The 13,313-nt window shown below is 32.4% G+C and overlaps 1 long non-coding RNA gene across 1 annotated transcript; it reads left to right on the top strand.

The window, feature by feature from the left end:
• The first annotated feature begins 5,147 nt into the window (after positions 1-5,147).
• On the top strand, positions 5,148-9,338 carry LOC127733453 (uncharacterized). Its single transcript, XR_007997091.1, has 2 exons — positions 5,148-5,271; positions 8,529-9,338. It is a non-coding gene; the product is annotated as an uncharacterized LOC127733453 (long non-coding RNA).
• Positions 9,339-13,313: the final 3,975 nt, after the last annotated feature.

A 13,313-nucleotide genomic window follows, 5' to 3' on the forward strand; every position in this document is an offset into this window, starting at 1 on the left:
CAAAACTGGACACTTTGAATGGATCAACGCTGTTCGGTCATGCATTTAGAAGCACATTCACAACTTACGATGTACAATGAGCTCACGGGTTTCTGAACTATCAAGAAGCCCGATGATGTGGATGCTTTTTCCTCTCTTCACAACAAATATTGTTTTGCTCCAGCAGACAAAGCCTCATACAATATTGTTTTATATGCAAAAACATTATTTGGAATTTCATACTAAAGAACTGGGAATTCACAACAAAACTGGGAAGTCCACATATACCCTACATCATTCACGAAGGAGGAGATATTAGAAAATCACAAATCCGTTCTTCTCTCCTCCTTTGTCATTTACATAAAAAATGATGATAAAAATAATACATCTTTGAACTGAATACTAAGTTACCTAAACAATATATAGCAAGGTCGCCCAGATGTTCGACTAAATATCTTTATAAAGTTCGTACCATCATTCTTTCTACAATAAAAGATAGTTTTCAGAATTATTATGATGAGGTATATTCAACAAGCGGCGTAAATCAGATGTGGATTCGTAAAAATTCCAAAGATCTACTCCAAAATATTCAATCACAATCTTTACAATTTTGCAGTTATATCAAAATTTTTGATTTTTCTACACTTAACACAAGTATTCCCCATGCTCAATTGAAAGATCGACTGTATGCTCAACGTCTCATTAAACAGAGATTTTTCTACAAAAATGGGAAAGGCAGATACAAGTTCCTTGTTTGAGGTCATTCAAAATCTTGATTCCCACCGAAGATGATATCATTAAAATGCTGGACTTTTTGATCGACAACATATGTGTTGAGTTTATTGAATTGATATTTCAGTCGGCATTCCAAAGGGTTCTTATTATGCATCACTACTGACCGATTTGTTTTTGTAACAAATAACCCGCATTTCAAAAATCCTGGTGAACTTGAGATTAAGGACATTACGGAAAATTGAAGATCTGCTTCATATGTTGATCTTTTCCTCGATATTGGTTGACTGATACGATGTGTCGGTATCTTAACTCAGTAGCAACATGTTTTTTGCGGTCTTAAGTCTTTAGATAACAGCATTGTCGTCTGCTTTGTATCTTTACCGATTGTGACATTTTGACTGAGTATGAATTTCCATGTTGGATGATACACGAGACGCTGTCGAAGTACCCGGTGTCGCACCTTTAAGGTTTCATGCGATTCCAACAGTTTTTGTTTGTTACCTTAATTTGTCTCTTCCTCATCGTATTACAAGATTTGAACATCGGTAAAGAAATGTCGCCTTAATTTTACCAAAATGCACATGAATGCTCCCATTTAAGAACATAGTGTTTAAGTTGTGATGTTTGCTGTTCAAGGGCCCTTTATCTAATTGAATTCATTCATTCAAGGTTATTCCCCTTAATTAAATTAAAAAAAAACACTTTAATTTTAAAACACAAAAATACGCCTAGACTTTGAGGGATCTGTTATATGGAAGCAGTCACGAATTCAATTCTTGGAATTTATTTGAAGCGTCTGAACGGTTAATTGTAGATTACACAAAGTGATTTAAATTTTGATACGAGCGTTGGGTTATTTCTGACTTTTTCAATGAGGAAATCGTAGAAAAATATATTTAGCATCCCGGTGTAATTGGTTTTATTATATATTCATATTGATTTTGAGTTATAAATTTATAACCAGAGTCAACGCAACTGATTTCTATATACTTGTCAGACGGGTCAATATGTCCCGAGTGCTGTAATTTAGAAACTACTTAATAATGACGAAATAACATTGTTCTATAAAACCTATTATCTCTTTCCATTTAATTTACATTATTTTCTATATTTTCAATTTGGAAGGATAGAAACACTTGGTAATTAAGGATACACTTTAAACAATGTTGTATATTATAGAAAGTAATGGAAAAGTAAAATTATGAGTGAAGTGTATTGTAAAGAAGTCACTGGTATGTTGTAACTTCATAATTTCTAGTAGCGATCCCAGAATCCCGACTTTAAATACATCATAAGAAAACAACGCGTAATCTGCAATTATTCAAATGGTATAAGATGTATGACGCCATATTAATAATAGAAAGCACGCTTCGGTTTCTTAAGGTTTGACTAATATTAGAACAAAGTAATGCAACACTGCATTAACCATCATTTTTTTCAGATGTTGTTTAAATCTATTTGACATTTGCAATTTACCTTTACGAGGTTTATGTGACGCCCGAGTCGATGCGGGCATGTGCTTGATGCCTTATTACATGAACTATCATGATTTTAAGCAATCTTGTTCTTCTTGAATATTTGTAGCCTTATGCTTTATTGTTCCGTGTGCCCTGACATCATTAGTATTTGCTCTACAAAAATGGCTTGCACATATACGGAAAAGTAATTGAGCTGACTACAGAAAAATATGTTCGCAACTAAAAGTCGTTTTTTTCCATCTGAATATCGAATAACGAATAAAGGTAAATAGTAAGTGTAGTTTTGCAATTGATAATTTGAACATTTGTTGATAAATGCAAGCATTATCAGATGATCATCAAATGCATACATTTTACTTGAAACTTCAGCTTAAAAGAATATTGAAACTGTCAACTTCATTACCAACCGGAAATACAGACTGCATATAATAACGTTTTCGTATCAACAACTGCTGCACTTATTTTGTATTCTTGTAACTAGACAATAGAATCATGAAGCATTAAATTGAAATTTGACTGTATTGAAAATCTTGAAACCTGCTCTAGTATTTCTTTAAAAAAACAAAATTGTAAATAAATGCAACATTAGTTATTTCATTAGGGATTCATAACCATATTTTTCTGCAGTGTGGTTGCCAGTGTTTACGCGCTGAAAGGCGTTACTCGCCAGGTCTAGTGCAAATGCATAGATTTTAAGATTAAATGTTGTTTTTCGCTCACCAAGATATCACATTTTTCTTTGGCTGCTACCGTAGACATGATTCCAACTTACCACCTTTTCATAAATGTCTTACGCTATTAATATCGTGTACTCGTCAAGATCATTCTGGACGTCTACTAAGGGTGACTTTTGTGCATATGAGTAGTGTTTTGTGCGCAAACAACCCAATAAAAAGATATCTACGTTGATTTTACACTGTACAAAAGTTCAAGCTCGTTAGTTGATGTTGGTTTTCATGGTTGGGGGTCCTACAGAGAGTTTTGGTGAGAGCACAACCGATTCTGACAGAGCGTTCCAGATGGTAACTGTTTTAGGAAAAAATAAATGATGGTATATGTTAACGATGCAGTGATATGGCTGGAATTTCAAACTGTAGCTGTTTCTTGTTCTTATTTCAGTAGCCCGTGTTGGAATACAAAGTGCTGATGTAGCTATTAGTTGGTGGATTACTTATTGCTAATAGTCTTGCATGGTTCTTCATTTTTCCAGTGTGTTCTAGTTGAAGTTTTGAACCATTGATGTCACACTGAATGGTTTGGTCCCTGGTAGTATTCCGCTGTATCTGCTCTATCTGTTTGAACTGGGTTTATCTCCTGTGGGCTTCAAAAAGATGTTGCAAACTCCACCTTTGGAGCCTAACTAGACCTTGGTATACTGTTTCTTTTACCTTGGATGGTCAATACTTTAGGTTCCATTTCAAAAACCTCAATACACTTGAAGTTTTCTTAGTTAGTTTAAACATATTGTATTGGTCAAAATGACAAATGGATTAGACACAAGTTCTTTAACTTAGTAACGTGTTCTCCAAAAGAAGCATTCTTGCAAATGTTGGCAATGTGCATATAATACTTTTAATAGGATGCCCCTGGACTCAACGCCTCGTTACGGATTGTGGTGTATATATAGCACCGGACTAATATTTATTAGCTCCATCTCACTTTCGTAGCAGGTAATTTATAACTAAAAACAAAGCCTGAAAAATAGAAGAAAAAAAACCTGATAAAGTATTTACCAAGTGTTCTGCTTTAAACGACATCTTACTTATTTCTGAAGGGTTCCACAACACGTTTTGTGGCAATAGCCCCTGAAATGTTCACTGGATTGTAAACGTTTGGTATACAAAAAAAGCTAAAGTTTCACACCCAAACAGCCAACGGTAATGTAAATTAGGAAAGTGACAATGTTGTTCTTGCAGTCATCTTATATAATTTGTATTCAAAGTATATCACTTGAAAGATCTTAAACCAGCGGTCATTTAATTTCATCCCGAATAACAGAAATATATCAAATTAGTGTTCCAGATAACGATGTATCAATTATATTTTCGACAAAGTCAGTAGCATACCGGCCCGGAAAAGAAAATGGCTACTATAGTCAGGAAATTGTAACATCAAAAACTTTGTCAAATGACACAAAAGCACATTTGTTTCCGGTGATATTAATGCATGTGCATGAATTGTTTCTTGTAATGTGTGCAACCTAATGTCAAACCAATTGATAATAACATAGGAAAGAATCAAAATTCAACTACAGAAATCTCAGGTATAAAGTATTTTAAAACTACCAATGTTAAAAGGGGAAACAGACGACAAGACAACAATACACGAATAAAACAAAGATTCAGTGATCTGATATCAAGTTGCATATAGCTACTGAACTATACAAACATCTTATTGAAAATAGCAAACTAAGAATAAGACGACAGAACAACCAGTCAAAAACAGCTGATCTACAAGGTTTACAATGTAATTACTACTATACATCATGTACTGTGTTACAACTCTAGATAAAGCGATAAAGCCGACGAGGAAAGACATTACTCGACTAACGAAAGTTATATTTAAATATAGTCTAGTTGGTCGAGTGGTCTAGGGCGCTGGAAACCGTACAGGCTGTGTTGCCACGATGTCTCAGATGCAAGGTTTCCCATCCCGTTGAGGGAAGAACAAAAATTTGCTAACACAAATGTGCACATCTAACTTTGTTGGGCTAAATTTAAGACGAAGTATATATACATTATGGTATTAGCCCTGTATAACCACACGTTATCCGACGGAGAACGTCTGCCATAAAGTTGTCACATATTTAGACGTATATATATATAAAGATGAAGCGATCTTTTTTTTTTTTTTGTAAACAAAAATCTCACATCAATGCAATCTTATTATTAAATCTATATTTATATGATTGCATAGGCTTGTAAATAATAACATCCGTTACGTCATTTTAGATATGTTAAACTCCGACAAAGATAAGATTTTTTATTTCCGCGAAACCAAATATTTATTTCCCGAAACATGCTGTAACAAGTTATCATAAATTAGGAGGATTCTGGAAAGTAAATATATCAAACCACAAGTAAGTACAATATGACAATAAGGCCGCACTAGTCTTATTATCGTTGAGACAATAATATAAACAAAACTACAAGATAATACAAAAGTTATCATCATCTTTCACAACTCGTTTCCTTAACCATGAGAAAAGACATTATTTGTTTTATAATGTATTTCAATGCATATATTAATTAGTCAGAAAAAAATTGTGTATACAAAAGAAAGAAAGTCATTTCAGTAGTAAGGGTAATTTCCACCCTTAAAATATTTATTCTTAAGTTGGGGTTTGCTCTTATGAATGTTTTTCATGTTACAGCTCTTCAACGTTTGAAGTGTTCTAAATGTTCCGTTATATGCTGACCTTGAATTTAGTCCAATGCCCATCTAGTTGCATGCACACAGATATCGTTTAATATTTTGTAAGCACTAATAAAAGTATTATTGTATCAGAAAAGTAGTTTACTCATATTTTTTTTAAATCTGAATACATTAATTTTCTGTTTATTCCAGTGATTATGAATCGAAATATTAAAAAACACTTATAATTACAAAGATATTTACTTTATCCGATTAAAATCATTTTAAAAGATTTGTATTAATTTGATTCAAATTTTACAAAAAAAAACGTGGATTTCATTATTTTCATCCAAGGTTAAAAGGTATCAACTGTCACTGAAGTGTAGGGAATAATAATTGTATTATTATATTCGGATAGAGGCAAGGCATGAAATGGAACTACAGAGTTCGAGATACCTCTTCCAGGGTAGAAATCAAAATTAATTGTTATGATTTCTAATAAAAACTTACAACGTATCTGTAAATATTTTCCCTATTTGTTGTTTCCATAAAAAGAAATACCGGCTTAGTATATTCAATTTTCAATATAACAGTTATCAGTTATCAATAAATATTACAATGCGAAACATGATCGTCATAATTGGTTTGCAAAAAGTTAAGAAAAATGGAAAGGAAGCAGATGCACGAAAGATTTTTTTATTTGTATTTATTTACGAACGAATAAATAAATAATAATGCAATTTTTCGTTGAAAAATGATTATCCTGGATGACATAATACAATAATATGCTTGTCAGTAAATGAAACGTTTACATGCACATGGCAGATTTTATCAGCAAGCAACAAAAATCTAATGTTTCTGTCTGCGGCAAAATAGTCAAATAATACATGTAGGTAGACAGAAATCTCGTGATATAACTTTTATTATTTTATGTAATAATTACACCCCTATATTACAACTACTTCTATAGAGAAACGATATAATTTTATCACTCATTTTAAAAGGTATTGATAAACTTTTTAAAACATGGTTTTACCAAGGTGAATTTTTACAGGAAGTTAAGGGCATACGATACAGTTACAGGGAAGGTAATGACGCTGCTAACGTAAAATGTTATTTTTGACGACGTCAAACTGTGACATATCGGGAAAAAAATGCATTTTTCGACTGATTTTTTTATCATTCAGACTGATTTAACTTGAAAACGAGTTCATGGACCCCTCTTTTCTAAAATGACATTAGGTTTGATTACGTACGAAGAATATTTGTACCAATTTTTATGAAAAAGTCACCCATGAAACTTTTTTTAAATTAGTTAAAAATACAGCAAAAAAGCCGTTTTTTTTTTCTAAAATCCTGAAACTTTGATAAAACTAATCATTTCGAAAGAATTGTTATACAAATTAAGAGCATACTTATGTAAAGAAGATTTTCCAAATATTTTTAAAAAAATCAGCTAGTGTTTATCTTTTGAAACAAAAAAGTTAGGTATGTCTATCCAAAGGATAGAAATGTCCAAAAGACCGAACTTTTGAGTAAATGTCTAAAATTTCGACCCCATTTATCTTTTAAAGTAGCACATAAAGATTTAAATTTTATTATATATTTGAATTGCTGAGGTGAAAAATAGCTTGTATGCAAATTTTCGTCAAAAATTAACCGCAGGATCGAAACTGTATCGTATGCCCTTAAGTAATCGGCTTCCGAGAAAAGGCGTAAATATATGCCTCTGAGAAAGAGCATTCGTTTGTGGGGTAACGATTTATTTTAAACAAAGACGTTTTTTTAAAATGTTGAATTAGTCTGCAAGTAAGGTCGACATAACAATCTGTAGATACGAATGAAAGGAGTTGTTGGGTATTCCTTAGTGAGACAGAAACACGAATGTACAGAAACTATTCAAATATCTGCCATGAAAGTAAAACATTCTTAGTGGTACTGTTATGAAAAAGAAGTTCCTTCATAACATACGTTCTAAAGGGAAGAAAGATTCTTTCCTCTGGAACAAATATTACAGTCTTTGTTTCCTGACGGAATAAGGATTATAGAATATTTGGTTGTTAAAAACTCATCAAAGTTTCAAACCTCGCGTTTCTTATGAATAAGACTAATTAGTGGCGCTCGAATTAAAACAGTTGTCGACACTTCCGTTCTAGATTCTTTTGGAGTGCATGCTATTCTTCCATGTTTTGTTTGGTACTTCTATTTGTCTTTGTTAATCGATTTATAAGATTTGAGCATCAATAAGCTCTTGTTGAATATATTTACTATATTTTGGATGTATTACCACTCATTCCATTACAGAAAAGATGAAAGATGCCAAATCGAGAATCAAACACATAAGGCATAGAGATATACAATCAAAAGTCTACAAATCACAATACCAGATACCCCGGAAAGGGTAACCATATTTTCTATTGATAAGAATATAAATGTGCCTCTTTCACACTTATTTTCAAACAGGGATTGAAATATCGAAATTTAAATAATGTAAAATTTATCGTCGCTTGTACGATTTGTGTACCATATATTTATTTTATCACATTTTTTTCTAGACTTAATTTAGTAAGATAATCTGCAAAAAAGATAAAAAGTTCTAAGATCTGCCCATTAATTTTATTATACGTGCTTAAAAGAATGATGTCAAAAGCAAAGATGTTGATTTGAATATAATACAATTTAGATAAAGCTGTTGCTAATAGTTTATTCATAAAAGTTTTTCTCTACCAATTTTCCATAAAACATGTCTATTATAAATCTGACTTCACAGTAACATTCGTTAGGAATACCAACACCAAAGATTTGTTTACTAATGAGTTACACATCCTGTCTATTGACAAATAGAATTAAAATTTGAAATGGAAAAAATGTACCTTTTTGCAATTTAAGGGTTCAAAAAGTTATTGTAGACAGATTTGAAACACATACTCCTTTTGAACTGCGCAATCAATTTTAGATTAAAGATTATGCATTTTCTTTCAGATATGGCTGGTATTTTAGATGCTTTTAGAGGACCTGGACCATCAACACATGTAGCAAGCAGGTATCCACATCCAGTTTGGGCAAAAGTAGAAGAAGAAAAGGTATACGTAACTGAACATAATGAAGACCTACACACTGGTGTAAATATACCCGGTCAGGTTGGATTAGATGCAGGAAGAAAACAGATAAGCAAATATCAGTGGGATAAAATTAAAGTTGGTTTCACGAGGATTCTTCCAAATAACGTTTTTAGATTCGATGTAGGGAAGGGAAAACTCTATGTGTATCTTACAGTTGTTGTGGAAGAAGGAGACGAAGAACTTCTCATATGTGAAGCCGTCCAGAAGAGAGCTGACTATAGCGTAATCATTTCCAAAGATGGTCAAGTAGTTGACTCGGTTTACGGCAAAATTTGGGAAGAGGTTCAACACTGACGTTCTCTATGCTCTTTGCTTCATAATCTGTATATTTTTTATAACAAATACATTGATAATCTTATACTGAAAACTCTGTAGTGCACAATTATATTCATACAAAGTTAGATAGCAGTTTATAATAATTGTGACGATTTCTTTTACCCAAACGCTTGATTTTGAATTTAATAGCGAAACTCAATCTACCATGATTGAAAAATATATCATGTAAATAATTTTAAAAGCGTTTATCTATTATAAAAATATAACAATGTATTTAATGTAACATTTAATATACGGACAGGATATTTTGACTAGAAACTAGAAATGTAATATCAGGTTGCTAGGGAACAAAAGTGACATCATCGTCCACTTTTTAAAGATACTCTATAAGTTATATTATTATCGTATTATTGATGTGAATAAAATGAGATGTGGGGTATATGGCAATGAGTCAGCAACCAAACGAAAACAAAAATCTTCTAGAAGGCAAAGGTATTCAACAATAGTAGGATGTCTACAGGATACGTCGAGCTCTATATTATCCCGATTCTTTAAAACAGTAGCGAAATATATCAAAGAGATATGCAAAACTCTCCAGTCGAAAACAAACTGACAATGCCATAGCAAAAACACGAAAAAGATTAAAACACAACTTAAAAACATAATGACAGAGCAACACAAGCCCTATCAAAAACCGGGTGGTGAATAAATTTAGCAGAAACAATAAAAGATATGACTTTAAAACTAAACTATCAAAACCACGAAAAAAATTGACAAAGACAACTACTGACAAAGTTTATGATTTTGTCAGGCAGATAGAATGTTTTGGGTTTAATATATTTTTGTATCTCAACCCTCTCCGTTTTGATATTGGTCAGTTGATTAACAACACGAACATAAAAGAACAAAAGCACTAATTGTAACTTGGATGGAGAGTTGTCTCATTGGCACTCATACCACATCTTCCTATATCTATTAAAACAATGGTATATTTTATCCTATTAAAGAATGCTTGTAGATACTGAAAGCATGCTCAATGTACTTGATCAACATGTATTGATTAGTAAATAAGACAATATGTAGGATATAATATCAGCTTATACACAGATAATGTTAATGTTAACTCCAGGCCTTTGCTAGATTCTGCGAGACTATTGGTATAGTTATTATTGTTGTCTGGGTTTTTAAGTTAAGTAACGAATTCAAATTACTTTGACTTCGTTTATTGTTAAGAGACCTACCTATTTCTTAATAGAAAAGATAGAATATAGGGTATCCATTTATGACATAAAATCAGTATGTGCATCTGATTAGAGTTTATGTCATTTATGGTTTGATCATCTCTTCAACGTAAGAGTAAAGTTTGGTTTGGTTTTCAAATATTTTGGCCTCAAGTATCACTGAAGAGACATTTATTGTCGAAATGCTCAACTTGTGATGTATGAATTGGTACCGGTAATGTTATGAATATCCCTTCGTCCCTATAAAACAACCGTCCGGATATATAAATATATCAATATGTAGTTAATGATCCATACTTTACATTTCAACTTGTATGGGATCGGATATGCACACATGCACGCATTGACGCGCACCTTGACATTAACATCGTGAAAAAAAATTGCCTATGCCAAAAAAATTTAATCAACACTGACGAATGCATCTTAACAACTTAAAGTTTAAACACTTTGTTGTTTAATGCAGTTTTATTTATATTGCTGTATTCTAATATTGATCAAGACCTAAAGAAAATCAAGCTATCTACAACGTATGTTGCTAATTGTTGTTTGTCTTTGTTTGGAGGTGTGTTATATTTTCGTTAGTGTTTGTTAGTGGTTCATTGTGATATTTCTTACCGTACAGTATTTAAGTTGATGTTATCCTTTATGTATTATTTTGACCATTGATATGGGGCCATACCTCTATTTTCAATTTGAAAATTTTACACCAGGTTAAGTTCCAGGGTTAGAAAATTTCCATGAATGAGGGTTTGTGAATCGGGCATGGCGTTGAAAGTTTGTCATCGACACATGCGTTTGGATATCCCTTTGGTACCGTGCACCTCTCTCTAATACCTTTTGAATAATTGCAGATTATGCGTTGTTTTCTTGTAATATATTGAACGTTTGTGGTTATATTTAGTGACTTTTTTTGTTTAATTTTTTTCCGACAATTTTGCTATTGATGATAGCTCTTGACCATTCGTTGTAGAATTAACTCTTTTGGACGCGGACCGATTTACGTTTGACACATTGTATCTACCACATTCTATTGTTGAAAACCGTATATTATTCAAAAAGACTTTTGTATTCGCGTCGTTTGGTATTGTGTTACATTAGCGTATACCGGACAAATCCCTTGAATTCATAAATAGGTCGAAACCTATTAATATTTATTCTTACAAGTATAGTGATTTTTGAAGGATTTAACAATCCGATTAGCTAATCAACATCGGAATTCAGGGGACGGTACGTTACTTATGTTAACCTCAACACGAATATGAATATTATCTCAGACAAAAACTTGACGTCTTCTAATAATTTTATAATTTTTTTGCATGTCCAATAAGTGTATTATTTTGTCGGATGAGTTAGAGGAGAATAATTACGACTACGATAAATATAGTAACACTTAAATATAACCACACCATTAAATAGTATGTTAATGTAATTATGGGATAGAGATTAAGAGTAGAGAACTAATCTGTGTCAATGTAAATGTTAAGATCATTAACTAAATAGTAACTAGTTGACAATTTCATTGATACCGAATTGTTTTAAACTCCTGAATTTGATTCATTGCATACTAAAATATTTACCCGAATTACAATAGATTCCATACAAAAACTAATGTAGGAAATCTTGATAAGGTATCAACATTTCCTGCGCATTTTGGGACTAGGCGCATTTTGATTTATCATCGAGATGACCTCCGATTACTTTCGAGGATCATGTGACATAAATTTAAATATGAATTCATTAATTTTCTGTTCTAAATTTCGTTTTGTTTTAATAACTGAACATGCTGAGCACATGTGCAACCCATCTCCAACTCAAGTTAAAATTAAAGGTTGCATATATACGAATCTATATGAGGTTGAATTATTGTCTTGCAGGAGTAAAATATAAATACTCGAAATTTGGAAAGTATCAGTAAATAAAGGTTCAAACTCCTTCAGGTAAAATTGACTATCATTTTCGGACCCTTTTGGTAAAAATCTTTACATATGTTTGAGATCATATAAATCCTTGGCTTCCACATAATTGGTTTTGAGCTTTCCTGGACACGATACAGCAAGAAAAGCCCTCCGAACGCATAACATCTATGAAGTGAAATTCTCATTTTGTTCAAGCTAATATTCCCATAATTAATTGTAATATCGACATCATCAATTTTCCAATCGTCAACTTCAAATTTCCCAGAAGTCACATATTCTCTGCTTTATTGTATGGAGTTTGAATATATCAGTTAATACGTTAAGCTGGTCAAAAACAGCGTTTGATCTCCGGTGCTTAATCAGATTCTGATCTGCGTATGGCACCCGTCATGTTGATTATGTAAGTACATTATGTGTTTTCACATTCGGGAAAAAAAACCTGGATTGTTGTTATGACAGTTGAACCATATATGTCGTCATCTGTGAAACATATATATTTCATAACGGTCAAAGTGGCACTCGAATCAACAGTCGGAAAGCCAAATTCAATTTTCAAGTTAAAAAGCTTTTAAAACCAAAAATTCTAAAAGGCTGTGCCAAATCTGGTTAAGGTCATTTATGCCTCGTGTAGATGAGAGGCGGATGATACCAAAGGGATATTTAAATCAAACGAAATTCTAATATGACGTCCTTATTTCAAAGCCGTGTTCTAATTAGCACAACATATGTTTGACGATCTTTGACACATGCGTACAAAATTACTGTTAACATTCCCGTTATTTTCATTTTTATTCTAATAAAATATATACATTTTAGCTGCTTACATGAAATTTTATTATATATTGTTTTTCAAACAACATATATTTACTCTGATATTATTTTTTCCAAAACTTATTAAATATGAAAATGTAATGTACATACTTCATGAGGAAGAAACGGGAACAGCCAAACATTCCGTATGTATTTTCGTACGCTTCGATTTATGAAAATACCGTATTTGTCCTAATAGAACCAACTACTGAGCAACACGAACCACACAAAAAACCGGAAGTGGTCTCAGGTGCACCGGATGCGCAAGCATATCTGCTCCACACACGTGGCACCCGTCGTGTTACTCATATAAGTACTAATACGGTGAAGTCTAATTCAGTAGGTCCATGATGACGCCCGTAAAATTTCCCAAGGGATGACTTCAACGCCACCACTTGGAAC

This window comes from Mytilus californianus, unplaced genomic scaffold (genome assembly GCF_021869535.1).
Source record: "Mytilus californianus isolate M0D057914Y unplaced genomic scaffold, xbMytCali1.0.p SCAF_3, whole genome shotgun sequence".
Lineage (NCBI taxonomy): Eukaryota > Metazoa > Mollusca > Bivalvia > Mytilida > Mytilidae > Mytilus > Mytilus californianus.